Here is a 25542-nt window from a genome sequence, read left to right on the forward strand (position 1 = left end):
GTTAAAGCTGGTTGTAAGATTATATAAGGAATACTATCAGTTATATTTAAAGTGCATATTGTTTATAAAGTATATATGCCTGTATTGCAAGGTTCATCAGGCCTTGGTCTCATTTTCATGGTTCATTTGTTGATATTCAAACATTACGGTTTGTCTGTATCTTGTACATGTTGTAAGTCAACAGAAACGCGAATATGTGGTATTATGGTCAATGAGACAACGCTCCATCAAACTCTATTTAGTGTATAAATAAATTGTACGGTGTAACTGTCTGTCTGACTTGGTTTATCTGACCTCAAACTCGACATCATTTGTATGGTTTATGCATAATTTCAACTTTTGGGATATCTTGAGGACTATCAACTTCAAATCTATCTTGGAAAGTTAATCAAACACGCCAATTCATCTCATTGTGTCGCTGCATTAAGCATTTTAAAACATGATACGAGTTCAAGAAAAGCAAAACCATTCAGAGGAATCTCTATACAATATATATTGTGCTGCATCCGAATTTTGTTAAATACAGGATATAGTGACTTTAGCAGACCTTAACAGCAAGGATTCCAAACAAAATGATAACCAAGCAAAGCAAACAACAAAAAGCAAACTTTCTTGAAGGACATAGAGCAAACATCAGTAATCTTTTTACCTTTCATGGGTGTTTTTGTTTACTACATTATAATTTCCTGTAGAAATAGAAAAAAATATTAAAGATTACACTGTTCAAACAAAGATATCACACTTTTTGTTTTTGATTTATAAAACAAAATACATAATTATATATACCAGCTTTGTTAAATGTTTGGTAAAACTATAATTTTTTCACTTCTTTTCTCGTACTATAAACAACAATATTATGTATTTGTAAACAAATATTTCCGTATTCGATCACTGTATTCCTTTTAGTTATTATTTTCATTTACCCATGTACTTTATTATATTTGGCGACAGGTTGTCTTTGTGATATCGTTTTTAAAATATCCCAACCCTGATGTTATTGATTTTCTTATTCACATTGTGTCATGTATCAAATTTATTAGTGCAGTGTATGTTCACTTGTTTGTGTTAATATGTCTTTTGATTTGTTAAGGCATTTCAATTGATATTTTATAGTGTGTCTTTCTATATTGTGATGCTACACCATTATTTCAGGTAAAGGTGAAGGTTTGTATCTATTGAAAGGTTTAAACCAGCTGCATTTGTTTGCACCTGTCCTAAACCAGAAATATAGTGTTCAGTAGTTGTTGTCGTTTGTTGATGTGGCTCATAAGTGTTTCTAGTTTGAATAAAAGTGCGTTTGAAATTGATACGTACAAGATATTTTTATTGGATATACGAAGATTTGAAGTCTATGAAATTTATTATCAATCTGATTTATCTAGGGTATTCAAACCTTCGTCAGCAATTTCCACTAATAATCGTCATCAGTCGAATTCGCCATTTTAATAATAATATTTGGTGTTTTTTAACTACGTGTTATCATTCAATTTTGATATAAGCCTTTCTAAAGGATGTCTGCAAAGCAGTAATTTTGGAGTGAATATTCATGTGTGAAAAGAAAATTGCATACTTGTATTCGCATATTTTCACAAGTTGATTGAAGGCTATGTAGTCAATGAAAAATGAAAACAAGCAAATTAATTTGGCAGAAAAGTATTCTTTAATACGGAAATACACTATTATTGTATCCAGTCGTGTTTTATATACAATAAATGGAAATCTGGACTTGTTATATATTGAAATTGTAAAAATTATCTGTACATTTGGGAGAGGCATATTACTCTTAAAACATCCATGTCTTACAACGCCGATCTCTAGATCTATTTCAAAAATGCATAGTTATTCAAATAACTTATATATACTTAAGACCTGCAACAAGTAACGTGATCAAAGTGGATGAAACAAATATTGTCAGGAAAACCCAAAAACAAAACTTTATCAAGAGCTGATATTGCTTCCTTCCATGTTACACAAACTTCTTCTCCTTCAAAACAAAGATCCTCATGGGTAGCCAATGTCGTCAAACTTCCTCTTTTCCAAACACATGGAATTTTCAGGTTCGTTATGTTTTCGGCACTTTTTTGTGAGTGTTTTTAATATGTTATACACTGATTCATTATCAGACCGATGTGCACATCCGGATTCTATTGCTGAAATGATTACAATCACACTTCCGACAAATATTTGTAGCATGATATATATAGAAACAATAGGAATAGATTCTGAACTCTGTGGTAACGCATCACTGATAATCGTTAGAAACACAGCATATGCTAGCCAGACTGTTATAACATATCCTATGCGTTCCCCTGTGTCAACCGGTATTTTGAATGTAAAGATATCCAATATTGAAATTAACAAGATCGGTATGATATAATTCATTATAGCGTACAATGATTTTTGTTGAATCATGATTGTAAACCGAACTTTCGTCTCGTGAGATTCCGCGAGATTCACGGCAGATGACGATACTATTTTCCATTCACCATGTTTCTGTAGATCATCTGCCAATACTATTCCCTTGCTTCCTTGTGTTATATGAACATCTGCACTAGCCAAACTCCACGCCTCAAAATCTAAATGACATGTCTGCCTATCAAAAGGGAAGTACTTCGGTGTTGACATGAATATCAATAATGTGGTAATTTTTACAAATTTCCTGTTAACAAAACTTTGAATTTTTCGAAAACTAAGGATTGTACTTTTATTTATTGTGTCTGTTTAGTTAACGCATCAATGTGAATATAACGGAATTTGATGAGACTGTCATCAAAATGAGAGGGTTAGCGCTATAAATAAAGGCATAACGACACATTGTGCATTTAGCCATTAACATTAACAAATATAGGTCACCGTACGGCCTTCAACAATAAGCAAAGCCCATACCGCATAGTCAGCTATAAAAGGCCCCGATAAGACAATGTAAAACAATTCAAACGAGAAAACTAACGGCCTTATTTATGTAAAAAAATGAACGAAAAACAAATATGTAACAAATAAACAAACGAAAACCACTGAATATACAGGCTCCTGAACTATTTTGCTTAATTTATGGTAAAAGACTGTTACTAAAAGTTCCAAGTGATGAAGTTGAAATCATCTGCAGTTGGTTGATCGTTGTGTAATTTCTGTGTTATAGTTGATGACGGATTTTTCTAGTTGTTGTTATTACATTCCCTTCCTCTTTTTCTCAAAAATGATCTACGCTAATGGCCTGTTTATCCCCGATGCACTTTCGCGCCAGTAAGAATCCTATTGTTGTGGGGATGTATAAGTACACTGCCACATCCACTCTGTGTTTTGTGCTTTGTATTGATCTGTTTAGTTAAGCCCTTTTCTCAATTATATTAGTTTGTTTAAGTTTTAGTTCATTTCTATGTTTTTGGGTTGAGGGTGACAACCGTTTTATACTGAACTAGTATACCCTTTTGTTTAGGGACAAGCTGAAGCCCGTCCCCGAATACGGAATTTTCTGTGTTGAAGACCCATTGGTTTCCTTGTGTTGTATTTGCTCTTTGGTCGGATTATTGACCCTTTGACACATTCCTGGTTTCCATTCTCAATTTTATTATCACCGGGTTGTACTTACAATAGCAATTCGACTGGTGACACATTTTAAGTATGATTTGCTGACCCTTCTGGAGCACTTATATCAACCACGGTTTTTCATTGGGGTCGTGTTGCTCAGTTTAGTTCTCCATGTTGTTGGTTTTTTGTATACTGTTGCATGTATTTGTTTTAGTCGTTTTTTTTTTTGCCATTGCGTTGTCAACTTTTGACCTATGAGTTCGAACGTCTGTCTTTGGTATTTTTCGCCTCTCTTTTATAAATACTAAACAATGATTTTTGTATTCATATTATGATTTTCTATGGTGCATTTAAATCCCTTGTATATGTTTAATTTACATGTTCACCCTGTTTGATCTGTGACCTTACAACAACTCTTTAAATCACGAATCGTAAATTTCAAAAACTGAACTACGTAACCTTGTCTTATATGATGAATTGTAATGATAGCTTTGTGTACACTAAATATCAATTGTCTATAGTGAACAAATTCAATACAACACACTACTTATTCATGTTATTCATTGTTATTGTAAATGTTCAATGCGTATCCACAATTGTTTTATACAAAATATATTCTACATAGTTTATCAATTATCCAGATATCGTTCGTAAAGTTCTTAACATTGAAATGGGATATAATAACAAACTATGTAATTTTGGTAAGTTTTTTTTAAATGTAATACGCTTCCATTTTATTTATCAAATATTGTATTGACATATAAATTTTATCGAGATTAATTACATAATAAACATAATGTATGATAAATATAAAGAAATAACAAACCCCAAAACATGGGATAACATATCTTTAACAAGTATACAATTACACAAAATATATCTCCTATCGTCAGTTCTACAGAATGCTTAATGAACCCGGAACCCTTATGTTTCCATTTATAAGTCTACTCAAAGTTTTATTCTTTTAAATATTAAATATTTTGAGTTTCGATTGAAGTCCTTTTTTCTCTTGGAATTTTCAAATGCCTAAGAAAACTCGATTCAATATGAAGTGGCTTAAACTTGATATTAAAATAGGAGACAAATTGAAAATTCCAACAGTATAGAAACACGAGACAAGATTGTTTCACTTTTGATAATTGGAAAACAAGTATCGGTCAAAAGTAAAATAACAAACATACTGAGCACCGAGGAAAATTAAAAAAGGAAAGTCTCGAATCAAATGGCAATCTTATTAAAATATAGATCTTTGATTGCATTACTCGACTCATGTCATGTAATATAACGAAATCAGAGGTCTATATTTTAGTTGTAAATTCCGAAATAAATGCGAGGTTTTTATTGTTGCAAAACTTGAGACGAAACTTGTGTTGTAAACGCAATAATTAAAACTCGCATTTTAAAATATTTTAAATATGAATTAAGCAGGATTTGCCCCCAAATCGTTAAAATTCAAATCGCATCTAAGTCCAAAATGACTAATTCGCAATAATAAATGCACGCAATAATTTCTGAATTGGAAATGGGTAATGTGCCAAAGAGACAACAACCCGACCATAGAGCAGACAACAACAGAAGGTCACCAACAGGTCTTCAACGCAACGAGAAATTCTCGCACCCGATTTTACATGATTTACAGTACTGTCAGTAGATTAATCAAATGACAAAATCAAAAGCTCAAACAAGAGTTTATACTTCGATTACATAATTAAATGTTCAATTTATTTATCAGCATGGCTCAGTCAATGACAATTATATGCGGGTTCTCACTATTCTGATCATCTAAATTAATTACATTTGGCACTAAATTATTTGAACTCGTTGAGTTTGTCTCTATTACCGTACAAGCACCCAAGTTAGTCCCTTTTAGTGCAGCGGTTGCTTCATTCATTAGATAACCGATTTGTTCGAAAATGCACTTAACATCGTCTTCATGTGCGATTTCGCGAACTTTACACTTTTCTCCTTCGTGTTCAAATTTGAATACAGACTCCTGTAATTGAATATAAACAAATCTATGTCCATCAGTAACAATAGCAAACAATGGACATTTGGTGGTCAAGGGGTCATCAACTCGTAATAAATTCGTCTGCAAGATTAGCAATTGCATCAAAGCCTGCGCAACGGCGCTGTCGTTCAAACTTTTAATACTTTTTGTTTCCACACACCCAATTAGTTTATCACCTTTAGCTATGCAATAATCAAATCTGCAGTTCGGGAGAAAATTGCAATTTATGTTTTTGTCTACCTCGATGTTTAAGCCTAACGATGCACACAGTGGAATAAGTAACGAGTCTAATACCAGCCTACTTCCGCATTCTGTCGCCGTGAGAGACTTTAAATGTGAAATTATTTCCTTATCATTGTTTTGCTTGCTTTTATGTATTTGCACAGACTTAAAAACTTGAAGTTTTTGAATTAATTCTAATTGAATATTTTCTGACACCTTTTCAGCACCAATGGCAAAATATGTCGGCATTTCAATTTTGCGAACTGATTTATCAAAATCAAAGTATTCTGCAATATTTGGTATAGTCCATTTACTGCATGATTTATCAATGTCAGATTTTTTTGACTTTGGAATATTTTCATTTCGATCTCGTAAACGATTAATTTCAAAATTTGCCTTAATATGGAAAATATCGTCTGCTGACACTTGTAGTGTGACAGGCCTATTGTTGACCTTATTTTTTGTCGTCCCCTTTCTGTTTTCTGCCTGCACCGCTATCACTGTATCTGCTTCTGGTTCTGTTGAGCCATTCCTCTCCCCATCTTCCGGAGCCTCCGAAAAGTCTGTTGACTTTTCGATTCTCCGGACTGTATCCCTGTATGAATTATCAATATCTGATTTTATTGATATTGGATTTGTAACGATATCTATTTTCCGAATAATTTTAACATTTCCCACATGGCTCGACATATTGTCTTCAGACATTGATGTTGCGCCAGGTTCGTTATTGTCTAATTCAGTTAACGTTGCTTCCTCCTCTTGTTCGTATTTTTCCTGAACCTCTTTTGAACTTCCGGTTGCTTGTTCTGTTCGACTCTCCATCGTTTTATCTGCGAATAGTTCCTTTTCAAACTTGATTTTTTTACTGGGACTTAAATCTATTTCATTTGGAATATCAAATCGAGGCTGTGACTTCCAATGATAACCTAACTTTTCCGAAGGAATTGGTTTTAAAATATTCGGACTCATTTCTTCGTCTGACGAATCACAAACTATTGTTTTCGTAGTTTCGAAACTAAGCTGACGGCGGGCAGAATCAGTATCAGAAATATTATATGGTTCTGTATATTTAGATCTTTCTTTTGGCCATGTGTCTGCCCGTGACATACCCACCTGATTTCTGTCGTTAAAATCAATATTGTGTGGTTGGGTTTGGGGTTCTTTAACATTAAAATGTTTATACATTTCCATTGTATTTTTACTTCCACTAATCTCAATAAATCCGCCTTTCTTCTTTAACAACTTGTTTGCAAATTCATTTGCCAGACATTTTGTATTAATTTTAGAATTTATACATACATTATTTGTTTGAAAATTATGCACTCTCTTGATACTAGATAGAAAATGTTTCCACTTCTTTTCGTTTTCAATAGTACGCTGCTTCTGTTGTTTATCCATTTTCAGTCATTTTTTTCCACCTATGTAAAAAAATATTAAACCATGAAATGGCTCTCGCCTAATGAAAAAAAAACCATCAAACCAATTTACGTTATTCATATAAAATAAAAAGATTATTGTTATTGATGTTTAGGTAACAATAACGACTTGTATAATTGATATACCGTCCAGTGGATACTTTACAAGTATATCGAGAACGAGAACATGTGAACATGTAACATGCTGATCCAGAGACTTTTCTCGTTCGAATTATTTTTATTAATAATTCAGAGGCCTTTTATAGCTTGCTAAGCAGTATGCATTTTGCTTACTATTGAAGGCATTACGGCGACCTACATATAATTCCTATCATGTTGGTCTCCAGTGGAGAGTTGTCTAATAGGCAGTTATTCCACATCAACTTACTGTTACACTATACTGACTTTAACATGTGCTTTTATTTAAACTTTTTATAAACTAAAATCCATTTTCCGAATGATATTTTAACTTTTTTTTAAATTTTGCTTTCCAATAAAAAGTATAAGTGAGTGTCGTTTCAAACGTGCATTTTCTGTGAACGATGTTTTCAGGGTTTTTTACTCTTTCAGCATGAACATGGATTATTTTTTCGCACGTTTAAAAACTGCAATTGAGTTTTAAACTATGAAAATTAATCTATAATTGATTGAAACATTTGGAATAGATGAACTCTATTTTTAAGAATGAAGAATAATTTAAACAAGAAAACATTTCAAATGCATGTACGACATTCATTATGAATGATTGAAAAACTTTAAAGTCACTTTTAGTCCGGTAACATTTACATGAGCATGATGAGTGACGAAGACCGATTTATAAAAGTTTTCCAAACTTGTTTCCGACTCCCATATTTGAACTTTATGTAACATTGTAATATATATCTTGTATTTTTTCATTAATGAAATTAAATACTGTTTAAACTAAGGCCGATTTACACATAATTGAAAGTTATCCCAATGTTTTACTTTCGGTTTCGGTTTTAAATATGATTAAATCGAATTAACATGAAATTTATTTATAACTTTTCAACTGGTTTTAGAAAGAATGCATTAAATTGTACGTTATATCAACTTAGAACACGCAAATGAATGCATCATGAATACAACTATACAGTTTGCCATACACTAAGTCTTATTTGTGTGTGTATTTGTACATAATATAAGTATATATGAATTAGGAAAAAAACTTACCATGCAAAGTGACCGAATATTGAATTATTTAGTAGGTTTTCCGAACTAACTTTAGAATTATTTCACTTGGTGATGACGTTATTTATTTATTTATTAACCAGCCAAATGACAGTAAACAACAAACACATTTAAATGTCTGTTCGGACATAGTTATCTAATACAGAACTATCGTGTAGTTCGAAACAGGTCATACATAAAATTGTTAACGTATAGTTTATCTACATGTTGTGTGTTGTGTAATATAGTATCACGTATCCGTCATACATCGCAGATCTAACCTATTTTACAAGGACGTACATGTATAACTATTTTGTATTGATAACATACGTCCTCGTATATTGAGTTGGTTTTAAACAAATGTTGGTATCTGAGTTTATACTTGGTTTCTCAAATATTTAATTCAACGTTTTTATGCTGATAGTTGCAATGTTAATTCAATGCTAAAGTTTTATAAAAACTTTAAAAAAAAAAAAAACAAAGGAAAAAAAAGGGAAAATAGTGATTATTACTGTAAAAAACCGCTGTAAAATGTATTGTCAAGAGCTAGCGAGACATTGCGTTACCAAAAAGAGGCTAAACATACAATATATTCCAACAGAACAGAACTACACTAAGTTGTGACTATAAAAAAGTGTAAAATGAGAATGCAAGGTTTTTTTAACAGATATAATCTTCCGAAAACAAACATTATGATCATACATATATATCAGGTCTTTGTTTTGTTTGTGCTTTGCTTTGTCTTGTTTTTGTTTTGTTTTGTTTTTACCCCGTTTTTTATGTTGCCAAGGGGGTGTGAAGTTTGTTAACTTTGTTTAAATACTACAAATGTAGTTATCATTATTATTATTATTATTCATTATTTTTAAATCCAAAGTTTATATGTTGGTTGCTTAACATCCAATGGTGGATTCATATACAATGATCTTTGTTTTTTATGTAGCCAAGGAGGTGCGGAGTTTGTTAACTTTCTTTAGATACTATAAATGTAGTAATCATTATTATTATTATCATTTATAATTTTTAAATCCAAAGTTTATATGTTGGTTGCTTAACATCCAATGGTGGATTCATATATAATTATCTTTTAATAAATTTATTAGTGATTTATATTCTAAAACAAACTAACAAGTCCAATTCTCCCTAAAGACAGCATAAATCGGGATGAGAATCTTGAGACGTAAATCTAATAAATGAAAATGTAACCATTTAAACTACACAATTTACATGTATCACAGAGGTTGATCAGGTTCCCGCTCAATTTGTTTCACACTAGGGTCATTTTTCAAGTCTCACAATCTCACTTTTTATGACATTATCAATCTTATGTGTATATTAAACGGTTTTAACAAGATAATGACTTATTTCTTAATAGATTGCAAGATATTAAAAACAAGATGATTGCCCAAAATCGTAAATAAGATAAATTTGGGTGAATTTTGAAAAGGTATATAATAAGATGGACATCTGTGGTCGGGTTGTTTCACTTTTATCCAAGTTATATATATAAAGTAAAAAATTTACAATTCACATGGCTTAGGCTTCATTCCGTATGTACTTTAGTCTAGACGCCATCTTATTGACTATCGAGTAGAACTCCGATTGTAATATAAGCGATACAAACATAAAAAAAGATGTAAACAGATAGCAAACTCGTGTAAAAAAACACCGTAGTCAAGCAAACATGTAAATGGATGCTACGAATTCAAAATACAGAGAAGTGACAAATATTGTGTCACGTGTCATCTTGTTAATGCTCCAGCAAACAAGCAGCATTCAAACACGACCAATGTTGTGTTACGTGCCATATTGTTAATGCTTCAGGATACAAATGTTGTGTGTGTCTTATTATTAATGCCGCAGCAAACACGCAGAATACAAACAATTTAGACAAATGTTGTGTGTGTCATATTGTTAATTCTCCAGCATACAAATGATGTGTGTGTGTGTCATATTGGTAATATTCCAGCATACAAGCAGCATGCACCCAAGACAAATGTTGTGTGTGTCATATTGTTAATACTCCAGTAACAAGCAGCATACGTACAAGACAAATGTTATGTGTGTCATATTGTTAATACTTCAGTAACAAGCAGCATACATACAAGATAAATATTGTGTGTGTCATATTGATAATACTCCAGTAACAAGCAGCATACATACAAGACAAATATTGTGTGTGTCATATTGGTAATACTCCAGTAACAAGCAGCATGCACACAAGACAAATATTGTGTAAGTCATATTGTTAATACTCCTGTAACAAGCAGCATACATACAAGACAAATATTGTGTGTGTCATATTGTTAATACTCCAGTAACAAGCAGCATACATACAAGACAAATATTGTGTGTGTCATATTGTTATTACTCCAGTAACGAGCAGCATACATACAAGACAAATATTGTGTAAGTCATATTGTTAATACTCCTTTAACAAGCAGCATACATACAAGACAAATATTGTGTGTGTGGTACATTGTTAATGATCTAGCAAACAAGCAGCAAACATACAAGACAAATATTGTGTGTGTCATATTGTTAATACTCCAGTAACAAGCAGCATACATACAAGACAAATAGTGTGTGTGTCATATTGTTATTACTCTAGTAACGAGCAGCATACATACAAGACAAATATTGTGTAAGTCATATTGTTAATACTCCTGTAACAAGCAGCATACATACAAGACAAATATTGTGTGTGTCATATTGTTAATACGCCAGTAACAAGCAGCATGCACACGAGACAAATGTTGTGTGTGTCATATTGTTAATTTTCCAGCATGCAAACAAGACAAATGTCGTGAGTGTCATATTGTAAATACTCCAGTAACAAGCAGCATACATACAAGACAAATAGTGTGTGTGTCATATTGTTAATACTCCAGTAACAAGCAGCATACATACAAGACAAACAGTGTGTGTGTCATATTGTTATTACTCCAGTAACGAGCAGCATACATACAAGACAAATATTGTGTGTGTCATATTGTTAATATATCTCAGTAACAAGCAGCATACATACAAGACAAATATTATGTGTGTCATATTGTAAATACTCCAGTAACAAGAAGCATACATACAAGACAAATATTGTGTGTGGCATATTGTTAATACTCCAGTAATAAGCAGCATGCACACGAGACAAATGTTGTGTGTGTCATATTGTTAATACTCCAGTAACAAGCAGCATGCACACGAGACACATGTTGTGTGTGTCATATTGTTAATTTTCAAGCATGCACACAAAACAAATGTTGTGTGTGTCTTATTATTAATGCCGCAGCGAACACGCAGAATACAAACAATCTAGACAAATGTTGTGTGTGTCATATTGTTAATTCTCCAGCATACAAATGATGTGTGTGTGTGTCATATTGGTAATATTCCAGCATACAAGAAGCATGCACCCAAGACAAATGTTGTGTGTGTCATATTGTTAATACTCCAGTAACAAGCAGCATACGTACAAGACAAATGTTATGTGTGTCATATTGTTTATACTTCAGTAACAAGCAGCATACATACAAGATAAATATTGTGTGTGTCATATTGTAAATATACTCCAGTAACAAACAGCATACATACAAGACAAATATTGTGTGTGTCATATTGATAATACTCCAGTAACAAGCAGCATACATACAAGACAAATATTGTGTGTGTCATATTGTTAATACTCCTGTAACAAGCAGCATACATACAAGACAAATATTGAGTGTGTCATATTGTTAATAGTCCAGTAACAAGCAGCATGCACACGAGACAAATGTTGTGTGTGTCATATTGTTAATTTTCCAGCATGCAAACAAGACAAATGTCGTGAGTGTCACATTGTAAATACTCCAGTAACAAGCAGCATACATACAAGACAAACAGTGTGTGTGTCATATTGTTATTACTCCAGTAACAAGCAGTATACATACACGACAAATATTGTGTGTGTCATATTGTTAATATATCCCAGTAACAAGCAGCATATATACATGACAAATATTATGTGTGTCATATTGTTAATACTGCAGTAACAAGCAGCTTATATTCAAGACAAATATTGTGTGTGTCATATTGTTAATACTCCAGTAACAAACAGCATGCACACAAGACACATGTTGTGTGTGTCACATTGTTAATGCTCTAGCAAACAAGCAGCAAACAAACATGACAAATATTGTGTGTGTCATATTGTAAATACTCCAGTAACAAGCAGCATACATACAAGACAAATATTGTGTATGGCATATTGTTAATACTCCAGTAACAAGTAGCATGCACACGAGACAAATGTTGTGTGTGCCATATTGTTAATACTCCAGTAACAAGCAGCATGCACACGAGACACATGTTATGTGTGTCATATTGTTAATTTTCAAGCATGCACACAAGACAAATGTTGTGTGTGTCACATTGTTAATAATCCAGCAAACAAGCAGCAAACAAACAAGACAAATGTTGTGTGTGTCATATTGTAAATACTCCAGTAACAAGCAGCATACGTACAAGACAAATGTTATGTGTGTCATATTGTTAATATATCCCAGTAACAAGCAGCATACATACAAGAGAAATAGTATGTGTGTCATATTGTTAATACTCCAGTAACAAGCAGCATACATACAAGACAAATGTTGTGTGTGTCATATTGTTAATACTTCAGTAACAAGCAGCATGCACACAAGACAAATGTTGTGTGTGTCACATTGTTAATGCTCCAGCAAACAAGCAGCAAACAAACAAGACAAATATTGTGTGTGTCATATTGTAAATACTCCAGTAACAAGCAGCATACATACAAGACAAATATTGTGTGTGTCATATTGTTAATACTCCAGTAACAAGCAGCATACATACAAGACAAATATTGTGTGTGTCATATTGTTAATACTCCAGTAACAAGCAGCATACATACAAGACAAATATTGTGTGTGTCATATTGTAAATACTCCAGTAACAAGCAGCATACATACAAGACAAATATTGTGTGTGTCATATTGTTTATACTCCAGTAACAAGCAGTATACATACAAGACAAATATTGTGTGTGTCATATTGTTAATACTCCAGTAACAAGCAGCATCCATACAAGACAAATATTGTGTGTGTCATATTGTAAATACTCCAGTAACAAGCAGCATACAAACAAGAAAAATATTGTGTGTGTCATATTGTTAATACTTCAATAACACGCAGCATGCATACAAGACAAATATTGTGTGTGTCATATTGATAATACTCCAGTAACAAGCAGCATACATACAAGACAAATATTGTGTGTGTCATATTGTTAATACTCCAGTAACAAGCAGCATACATACAAGACAAATATTATGTGTGTCATATTGTAAATACTCCAGTAACAAGCAGCATACATACAAGACAAATGTTGTGTGTGTCATATTGTTAATACTTCAGTAACAAGCAGCATGCACACAAGACAAATGTTGTGTGTGTCACATTGTTAATGCTCCAGCAAACAAGCAGCAAACAAACAAGACAAATATTGTGTGTGTCATATTGTAAATACTCCAGTAACAAGCAGCATACATACAAGACAAATATTGTGTGTGTCATATTGTTAATACTCCAGTAACAAGCAGCATACATACAAGACAAATATTGTGTGTGTCATATTGTTAATACTCCAGTAACAAGCAGCATACATACAAGACAAATATTGTGTGTGTCATATTGTAAATACTCCAGTAACAAGCAGCATACATACAAGACAAATATTGTGTGTGTCATATTGTTTATACTCCAGTAACAAGCAGTATACATACAAGACAAATATTGTGTGTGTCATATTGTTAATACTCCAGTAACAAGCAGCATCCATACAAGACAAATATTGTGTGTGTCATATTGTAAATACTCCAGTAACAAGCAGCATACAAACAAGAAAAATATTGTGTGTGTCATATTGTTAATACTTCAATAACACGCAGCATGCATACAAGACAAATATTGTGTGTGTCATATTGATAATACTCCAGTAACAAGCAGCATACATACAAGACAAATATTGTGTGTGTCATATTGTTAATACTCCAGTAACAAGCAGCATACATACAAGACAAATATTATGTGTGTCATATTGTAAATACTCCAGTAACAATCAGCATGCACACAAGACAAATGTTGTGTGTGTCACATTGTTAATGCTCCAGCAAACAAGCAGCATACATACAAGACAAATGTTGTGTGCGTCATATTGTAAATACTTCAGTAACAAGCAGCATACATACAAGACAAATATTGTGTGTGTCATATTGTAAATACTTCAGTAACAAGCAGCTTGCACACGAGACAAATGTTAATGTGTGTCATATTGTTATTTCTCCAGCATACAAATAAAACAAATGTCGTGTGTTTAATATTGATAACACTCTAGAATACAAGCAGCATACAAACAACGTCTATGGCCTTTGCGATACAGTTATGTTCTAAGATGTACGTATTTTTGCGATGATCAAACATCTGCATGGACTTTGTTTGTCTTGTGTGTTTTTTCATGTTCATGTTCATTTATATGTTTCGGAGTTTAGTATGGTGTCCCTTTCGCTGAACTAGTATAATACATTATGCGTTGATTATTGACCAGCTGAAGTTTATTGGTGGTCACGAGGTGTTTTCTGCATGCTGTTTAGTAAGGTTAATGTTTCTTTGACACGTTCGCCGTTTCATTTCTATGTTCATTGATTTACGAATCTTATGTTATGTTTTATTTTTTAGCTTCTTGCAAACGTAAACATGTTCAGAAATTAAGTTGGATATGATAACGTAAGTACACCATATTTAAACAAAAAGAGCGCTGAAAGTTTATCGTGTGGTCACTCTCTTACATAAAAATAGCTTTTGGCGGACCTTTCTTCGCAAATGATAATATTATACAATATCAAAGAGAGTCGAAACTAATTCATGAGTTTTGTTTGATCTTAATTTATCACAAGAAGTTATATCAATTTTGTATACCGATGTTTCAAAAACTAAAACGGATTGAATATCTGTCCGTCAATTACGAATAATTGAAACTCGTATGTTGGTTATCTGCCTTACAACATACGGGTATCTAAGTCGTCCTTGTTTCCAGAGCCAAGCAAATGAAGGAAAGGAAACCAGTATATATATATATATATAATATATACTAGGTCATTCTTACCATTGTTAAGTCAGTGTTATCATGGATACAAGTTACAAAGAGTACACTAATATAACCATACTGCATATTTTTTCCTGCATACATGTTAAACGGAAACCCCAAAATTTTCCGTTTTAAATGTTATATATCTTCAGTATCTGATAGAGTTGTTTTTTTCTATAATATATATTATTTTCTGAATCTTTAGCACTTTTATAATCCATATTTAATTGCATAAGTTTAATATGCAACATTGCGTCCTATTTCTCAATAGGTGAATAGTACTACAGGGATATTAAACCTCAAGAGTTGAAAATAAACTGTCAAGGTTTTGACAAAATACTAAACGACAAAGACAAGTAACAGTAAACAAACACAATATATAAAGAGTGCGCCAAAGTCACAAGAGAGGTATCTAAAATCAATAAGTAGAAAACAATACTGATAATGTCTTTGCAAAAAACGAAAAAAGATTACAAGAAAAATGATATAATACAAAACACGACAAAGAGAACTAAAGACTGAGCAACACAATCCACATCAAAGTATGTAGGCAACCTCAGGTCATTTTTGTTTTAGGAATTCTTAAGTTCAAACTTTAGTATTGGTACTTTGCTTTTTAGTTACTACAAAACTAATTTTATTTCTAGTTGCAGATTAAAGTTAGGATGTCTAGCATCTGTTGTGATGTTCTGTGGATACATTCCCTTGTTTGCATGGATATATATGAGCAAAAAGTACGAAACTAATACCAATGTTAAGACGTCAGTTGTCCATAAGCAGTCACGTGACAAATCTGTTCGTTCATTTCAAGTGTTTGACAGTTCATTTATTAATGTGAAGGATTTTCGGAATACAGAATATAAGTTCGTGCACTATTCTTTACCCAATATTTCTTATCCTTTTAATTGTACTGGAACACTAGATCTGGAACCTCAAAGTTTTCCTCGTAAAATACAGGGACCAGTCGACGACATTCTTTGCATGGTAAGTGATTTTTTAATTATGACTCGAATCCTATTTAGGAGTGAGCAATGTTTGTAGTTATATCTGTTTCCCCCCAATTTAAATTTTACAAACATTCTAGTTTTTAATATAGATTAGACCGTTGGTTCCTCCGTTTGAATGGTTTTACACTAGTAATTTTTGGGGCCCTTTTTAGCTTACTGTTCAGTGTGGCCGAGGCTGTATGTTGAATACCGTACTTTGACCTATAATAGTTTCAGTTTACAAATTTGACTTGGATGGACATAAAATATAGGGATTTGTTTGGGTTTTTAATTTTGTAACCTTTTACGAAACGTTAAAGGCTACAAAATTAAAAACCCAAACAAATCCCTATAGGTTCGTTCGTCTCTTTTCTTTATATTTTTGCTCTTAATTCTCTATTCTTTATATTTTAGCACCTAAATTTTTCGCTTTTCCTAATTTACTGGCATAATTGTCTCTATAAATTATCTTTTGGCTCGACTTTATTTAGCGACTTTTCTGTAGATTGTGCCAATAATTATATGTTATGTAAACCCCAATACTGCTCTCATAAACTAAACATACCATACTGCTTGATGCCATTTTTTAACATAAATATCTTCTTTTTTCCATCATATTTTCAATGTTGTCCAACGAATAAGCATCTATGTTTATGGGTGACTAGGACATAGAAATATGGTCACTTTCGATGTTCTTCTGATTGGCAGTAAACCTGTGCCAAAATGAGCCTGTCAAAGTGAGCCTGTCAAAGTGAGCCTGCCAAAGTGAGCCTGTCAAAGTGAGCCTGCCAAAGTGAGCCTGTCAAAGTGAGCCTGTCAAAGTGAGCCTGTCAAAGTGAGCCTGTCAAAGTGAGCCTGTCAAAGTGAGCATGCCAAAGTGAGCCGTGTAGGATGTATAAATACGCAGCCAAGTTATGTTAGAATACGGACATCGTGTATAAGAGTGCCATGTTCTGTGCACTTTTCGTGTAAAAGAGTGCCACGTTCCGTGCCTTTAAAGGACCCTTGCAATTATACAACAATAATAGTTATTTTCTTTTAATCTTAATCAAATAATGAATACGAACATATATGAAAAGATATTAATCCTCATTAAAATTGCTTGATTTTCAAAAATAATATCATCTAAATAACTATATGTGTTTGTCATATGCATGTAGCTCTTCGTGTTTTTTTTTTGGTGTTATACATCTTTGTTTTCAAATTTTTGCTTTGAGCGTCCCAGGTCCTTAAAAAATAATTTCGAATGTTAAGATTTATAGTGTTATCTTCATTTTCTAAAAAAAACCACATTCTTATAACATAGTTTGCAAGACAGTTGAATTAATAAAAAATACACGTCCTTTAAAGAGCTAACATGTGTTACCCCGACATATTCTGTATACTAGTATATGTGCCTGTCCCATGTCAGGAGTCTGTAATTCAGTGGTTGTCGTTTGTTGGTGTGTTACAGGAGCTTTGCTCATTATCAAAGGCCGAACAGTGACATATAGTTGTTATTTTCGGTGTCCTTTGGTCTCTTGTGGAGACATTTTAAGAATATGCATATTCACTTCAAACACGGGGAAACATTCTACGACTCTGCATAGCACGTGGTACAAACGTTTGTATAAAGTTTAGGACTTCAAACATATTTGTCCTCAATCATTACACTTATCATTATACACATCCATTTTCGAAATGAGCATCTGGTTAAGTACATTTGTACAAAGGGTTGAAGTTCCATTAAATAAATGTTAAGATAATATTCAATTTATTTTTACCAGTTTGTGTGTTAAGAAAATGTGTCCCAGCCGAAATATTGACACTAACAATATTACGTCGGTCAGAGAACTTTGAGTTATTTTTTATATATAAATTGAGGATTTATAATGTTTACGGATGTTTGCTCCTGTTTTTCAATTTTTGCAACATATTCGGAATACTCTGGTTTTATCTATGCAGTTTCATTTAACATTTTGCTCGCCAATATTACTTTTCTTTTCATAATTTTATTACATTATTTTAAGTTTAAAAAGCAGTACATTTTTGTGTATTTAAAATTTGTATAAAACTATTGTAATTTTTCATTGCTTTTGAAAGAAAAAAGTTGCTAGTAATAAATGTATGAAAGATCTGAAGAGAAATAAAATCCGCCAAAGTTTCAAAAACAAGCATACAGAATATGATATTTCCCCAGTTGTTTTTTAGTTCCTTTATTTACATACTATTAAATCAAAGCAGTCTCTAAAAACCATGATATTTTGGGGAAAAGAGTAGCTAGCTTCCTTACGTGCATCGTTATATATTTGTTATAGAAAAGACCAAGACTTCTGGAGAATTATAAGAACCCGTGTTGGATAGAAGATGGACACCTTCGTTGTCTGCCATACTTCCACATTTTTGGTGTATGTAAATCAGGAACGACAGATTTATTCCGCCGGTTGATGATACATCACCAGATCATGCCAAATAAAGGATTGATGAAGAAAGAAACTTGGTTCTGGTCATGGAAACGGTATGGTGAACGTAAGTTGTCATGGAAACAGTATGGTGAACGTAAGTAGTCATGGAAATAGTATGGTGAACGTGAGCTGTCATGGAAACGATATGGTAAACGTAAGTTGTCATGGAAAGGGTATTGGGAGCGTAAGTTGTCATAGAATCGGATGGTGAACATAAGTTGTCCAGGAAACGATATGGGGAACGTAAGTTGTCATGGAAACAGTATGGTGAACGTAAGCTGTCATGGAAACGATATTGTAAACGTAAGTTTCATGAGAACGGTATTGGTAACGTAAGTTGTCATGGAAATAGTTAGGTTGCACATAAGTTGTCATGGAATCGGCATAGTGAACGTAAGTTGACATTGCAACGAAATTTCATAAAAGGTCTTTGTTTAAATACACTGTATTTGAACTCTGATTGATAGTAAAAGAGGGACGAAAAATACCAAAGGGACAGTCAAACTCAAAACGCCATGGCTAAAAATGAAAAAGACAAACAGACAAACAATAGTACACATGACACAACACAGAAAACTAAAGAATAAACAACACGAACCCCACCAAAAACTAGGGGTGATCTCGGGTGCTCCGGGTAAACAGATCCTTCTCTACATGTGGCACATCGCACCTGATGTGATAACAAATCTGGTAAATAGTCTAATTCGATGGGTCACATTCATGAAAGGGAAGGGGATTGTAGTTACGACGTTAGGAAAAGAGAGAAGAAAGATACACAGTCAAACTCTTAAATCTAAAATAAACTGACAACGCCAACATATTCGATATCATTTGTGAAACGGTTATTCCATAACGGTCAGCCAACTCGTGATGCCGTCCGTAAAATTTACGAAGTTGTCTCATTGGCAATCGTATACCAGGTCTCAATATATTTATATAGTTACTGGTTATACGTCTAGATGTGAATATTTAATGCATAATCAAAAAATGGAAACGCGTTGATTGATAGGATCTATCTATGTTAACACTATTGACTATAATAGAACATTTCAGTTGCGAATTTTAATTTTTGTTTGGGTTTTAATTTCTTAATATCAAGAAATACTTTCATTTCAGAAAGGTTATTATCCGTAAGTAATGTTTCCGCAAAGTAAACAATTGCTGTTCTCTGTTCTATGGTCGGGTTGTTGTCTGTTTGATACATTCCCCATTCCCATTCTCAATTTTAATATTTTATATTTAAATATATACACAAGTATGTCGATGCCTTTTAAAAGCTTGTCATTACCCTCTAAAAGTCTGGGAATGAAGATGGTTTTCGAATCTTCCCCGTTATCCTATTTGGATTTAGGTTATCGTTTCCTATATAAGCACACGATCAGGAAAGCAACAATTCATAAAAGAGTTCATACATGTAAGTATCCATAATAACAAGACACTGCAGCGTAAATTATGTACCTAGATGAAATCAGATTGGTCTAAAGATATAAATCAGTTCAAACGACAACGCACCACAATGTAATTAAAACGAGAAAAAAATTGTATAACTGACAAACTTCAGTTCAGGACAAACGGAAAATGAAAAGAATATCTTAACGAAACCAGTTTACTTACACATTTTCTTTCAACATTAGCATTTTTTTCAGTTTGTCGTGTTAATTTGGAAAATAAACAAGAAACTACGATTCAAATTCCCGCGATTTCTCAGGTGTATTATTGATATGTATGAATTTCAAATATAAAGTGGGTTCTTTGTATAAAAGAGATTATGTGTAATTACAAAAATAACATTACAAAATTTTCAAGAGTGCAATCATTGGATAACAAATAATTTTTACTATGCTTTTCTTTTTAGATTCAGATGGTCCAATTTCAACACTGAAGAATTTTACCGACCTATTTGATGTCTTACCACAACGACTTACATATAGTTATGACTTAGATATGTACTACTCACACTTCGTGACAGGTAAAATAATAATTGTAATGCAATTATTTTGCATCAATGATTCTGATTGGATGACAGTAATTCTCTATCTCCTTGTCTGTAACTAAGGAAGTATTGATTGTAATGAAACAAAACATTGTCATGTTGCGAAAAAAATATGTACAATGGGAAAAAATCTTCTATCAATAAATATCAAGGTACCAGGCTTATAATTCGACACACACCACGCTTGTTTCGTCTACATACGACACCTCAGTGACGCTTAGATTAAAATAGTTAAAAGCCAAACAAGTATAAAGTTGACGAGCAATTGCATTTACTATACATAATACACAATGTTTCAATTTGTTGACATGAAAAGAAAAACAAATAAGATCCAGTAGGATTAAATCAGTTTGTACACTAGTCTTACTACTTCCAACCTTTCATGTGAAGGGGAAAGTCGCGTGTGCTGTCATAATATTATCATGATGTAAACAAGTACAACAAGTCAGCTTTTTAGCTCACCAGGACGCGAAGGGCCCGATGTGATCTTATGCCATCAATTGGCGTCCGTCGTCTGTCGTCGTAAACTATTAAAAAAACCCTTCTCTTATGAGACTACTGGGCCAAATACCTTCCAGCTTGAACTAAATGTTCCTTATAATATGTTGTTTATGAATTGTATCCGAAGTTTTGATCCATGTACAAACATGGCCGCCATGGCTAAAACTAGAACAAGGGGTTAAATACAGTTCTCAAAACCTAAAGCTTTTAGAGCAAATCTGTCAAGGAATAAATTGCTCAATTGGTGAAGATCTATCAGCCCTGCAATTCAGACAAATAGAAAAAAAAACATCTTGTTGGGTTGCTGCCACTAAATTGGTAGTTTTAAAGAAATTATGCAGTTTTTTGTTATTATTTTGAATAATTTTTTAGGTAGATATAAACTATAAATAACAATAATGTTCAGCAAAGTAAGATCTACGAGACGTTCAATGACCAAAATTGTCAATTGACCACTTTTAAAACAATTTTAAACATTTTGTCCAAGTCTGCTAACATTTAACAATCTCTCCACTGTATCCAAACTTTTGAGCCATCAATAAACGTGGCCGCCATGGCTGAAAATAGAATATAGGGATCAAATGCAGTTTTTGGCTTATATATCAGAAACTAAAGCATAGAGAGCAAATCTGATTTGGTTAAAAATGTTCATAAGGTATCTATCAGCCCTGAAGTTTTTAGACATCCCGAACAACCCATTGTTGATTTTCTGCCTCTAAATTTGTTATTTTAAGAAAAATTTGCAGTTTTTGGTTAATATCTGATTTATTTATATTATTGAAGATAATGATAAACTGTAAACAGAAAAAATGTTCAGCTGATAAAATGTACAAAAAACTTTGATCAAAATTGTCAATTGATTTCTTAAGGGGTTAATTCCCTTTAATGACAATTTTACACAAGTTATTCATATTTTGTAATTTTGTTTCCTTGCACGTCAAGTAACATTGACACTTTAGCAAAATGAAACATATGGTAAAAATGCATTTCTTTGCTTGAAGAAGAAAATATGACAAATACAATGAACATTTAAATGGCATTTCTAAGCTACTCATTAATATCTATTGAAAATCAAAAATAATCATTTATGAAAGATTTAGGCAAAAACAAAAGTGAGCGATTCAGGCTCTTGAGAGCCTCTTGTTTTATATAAAAGTCACATAAAAAAATCATTTTTTATGCCCCACCTACGATAGTAGAGGGGCATTATGTTTTCTGGTCTGTGCGTCCGTTCGTCCGTCCGTTCGTTCGTTCGTCCGTCCGTTCGTGCGTTCGTCCGTCTGTCCCGCTTCAGGTTAAGGTTTATGGTCGAGGTAGTTTTTGATGAAGTTGAAGTCCAATCGACTTCAAACTTGGTACACATGTTCCCTATGATATGATCTTTCTAATTTTAATGCCAAATTAGAGATTGCACCCCAATTTCACGGTCCACTGAACATAGAAAATGATAGTGCGAGTGGGGCATTCGTGTACTGAGGACACATTCTTGTTATAAACTATCAACAAATATAACATTTATTGTGAAAAACAGTAGAGAAAACTCTTATGTCCTGTGTTGTCCCGAATGAAAGAAGTTTCAATGTTAATTATACGTAAAATAGAGGCGAAATAAACCTAAGACTTAACTCAAACTCATCAGTAAAGAGAATAACATGAGGAAAAAATCCAATTAACAGCACACAAAACACAACAACGAAAAGTAGGGACAGAGTTATACGAACCCCACCACTAAGAAAAGAACCTTAAGAAAGCTTATTCAGTTCATTCATTTTCCCTGTTTTTATTAAGGTCATGGCGATCCAATGGACATCTGGTACCGTTTTGATTGGACATTGATACCGCAGAATAATCCTACATCAGAAGAACCAGTTTATATAACACCGAATCTGATATCTCATATAAATCCAAATATCAGGCTAATTCTCGTTATACGAGACCCAGCTGAAAGGTAATTCTTTGAGAGATAATTTAGCATTATTGTCAAATTTCGTGGCGGTCAATTTTTATTGGTGGAGCAAGCTTAAGAGAACCAGCGAACTTCGGTAGGAAAACTGACAATCCTGTTCAATTGAGGTTACAGTCGGGCGCTACTGCACGTACAGAATTATGTTTCCTGATATAAGTCAGATATTGTATTCATTCATGAATCCGTATTTTTTTAAATTCATTTTACAAATATTGTTGAACTATACAGACTAAACTACAGCGATCCTAAAATATTAATACACTGACGAAAATACATGTACAATAGAAAACCTGTTGAGTTTGAATATTATGAAGCCTTTGCAAACACGGAATTGTCTACTTTGATAAAAGATTTGATGCATTAGCTATCACAAATAAGAATCATTGATTTGTTTATATAGATTAGACCGTTGGTTTTCCCGTTTGAATGGTGTTACACTAGTAATTGTAGGGACCCTTTTTAGCTTGCTGTTCGAGATGACTCGAGGCTCCATGTTGAAGACCGTACCTTGACCCATAAAGGTTTACTTTTATAAATTGTTACGTGGATGGAGAGTTGTCTATTTTGCACTCATACCACATCTTCCTATATCCATTGATTTATTTATTTCTGGACATAACACCTCAAGGTATTAGAAATCTAACCATTTGCGTTATGGAAACGTAGATTTTAAGATGCATAAATCTTTTGGTTATAAATAAAATATGATTGTGTTCTTGTCCAAGTCAGGAGCCTGTTGTTCAGTGGTTATCATTAATTCTGTCTGTCATATTTATTTTTCGTATAAATTAGACAGTTATTTTTCACAATTGAATTATTTCATGCCATTTATAGCCAGCTATGCGGTATTTGTGCTGTAGTTGTTGAAGGCCAGAATGACAGTCATATTTTTTTGTATCTATGAAGAACTAGCATCAAAAAGTTGGTGCACACTGAATCACCCGCATAGCGTGGCATTTTAAAGTGTGCGCCACATTTTGTATGTTCTTTCGAATAGACAGAAAAAATATTACAGTCATTACTTATAATTTAATTCTAAATTCCATTTTAAACCAGGGTAAATTGTGAAAAAACGTTTATGACGTCATGGTAACATCACAAAATTATGTCTATCAGCTGATAAACAAAACACTGTCAGCCAATCAGAAGAAGCGTTACATCCAAAATTAAATTATTTCATTTTAGACTCTACAGTCATTACCTACATAAGAATTTGGCGATCAATATATATCCCAGTGCCAAGGAATTCCATGAAGATGTTCAACATGCTGTGTCTACTTTTGCTAATTGTACCAATAGAAAAAGTCTTCGGGCATGTTTATATGACACAGTTCTATATAAAAGGTTACGGGTACGTTTGATTATGATTAAGACGATAGCAAAAGACATTTTTTTATTCCTGCCACGGAAACATAACTATTTAATTTTCATTCAGTGTGTATAATCGATAACAGTTCAACGACACCCACTTCAGACTCCTGACTTGGGACAGGAGCATAAAGTGATTATGTGTCTTGCAAGTGTATTTCTTTATTTATATATCTATAATTTCGGTAACTTTCTAAGTAAACATTTCTTAAAGATTTATTTCTGAAAAAAACACACTAACTATATACATATGTTTTCATCAAAATTTCAACCACCATTAATCAAGTAAAACAAAGTACTCCTGGAGATTTGCTTAGTTCAATTTTAATTTTCATTCGGATTACACAACCGTGTTTACGTTTCAGGCACCAATATCCTCGGGGTTTTACAGTACTTTTCTGCGTGATTGGTTAAAGGTCTTTGACAAAGATCAGCTTATGGTAATACGCACTGAAGACTACGAACATAATATAGCAGGAACTCTGATGAAGGTGTTCAAATTCTTAAATCTGGGTATGTACAATACTCTCGTCCTTAAAATTAATATTTTGTCTCATACTTTGCATGTTTTATAGTGTATGGTTTTGCAAAATATTAAGCATTGTGAATGTTCTAATTGTATAGAATGATGAGTCCACTTTAACAAATGAAAGGTCATTCGACCGAAAAATTGGTGATTATTTTAATGTGCACGTTCATATTTTGTAATCCATGGCATGATACATTAAAATATATGTTGTTTATCAATAAATATGCTTTGGTTAATCATAAAAATTCCG

The 25542-nt window shown here is 32.9% G+C and overlaps 2 long non-coding RNA genes across 2 annotated transcripts; one reads left to right on the top strand and one right to left on the bottom strand.

Moving 5' to 3' along the window:
- Positions 1 to 647: 647 nt before the first annotated feature.
- LOC143054000 (uncharacterized) lies at positions 648 to 8545 on the bottom strand. The gene is made up of 3 exons (XR_012971536.1): positions 8365 to 8545; positions 7058 to 7176; positions 648 to 686 (listed from the first exon to the last, which is right to left on the bottom strand). It is a non-coding gene; the product is annotated as an uncharacterized LOC143054000 (long non-coding RNA).
- On the top strand, positions 4156 to 25542 carry LOC143053999 (uncharacterized). The gene is made up of 8 exons (XR_012971535.1): positions 4156 to 4229; positions 15097 to 15144; positions 16153 to 16489; positions 18789 to 18999; positions 20791 to 20904; positions 23218 to 23377; positions 24581 to 24746; positions 25129 to 25542. It is a non-coding gene; the product is annotated as an uncharacterized LOC143053999 (long non-coding RNA).

This window comes from Mytilus galloprovincialis, chromosome 12, assembly GCF_965363235.1.
Source record: "Mytilus galloprovincialis chromosome 12, xbMytGall1.hap1.1, whole genome shotgun sequence".
NCBI classification, from domain to species: domain Eukaryota; kingdom Metazoa; phylum Mollusca; class Bivalvia; order Mytilida; family Mytilidae; genus Mytilus; species Mytilus galloprovincialis.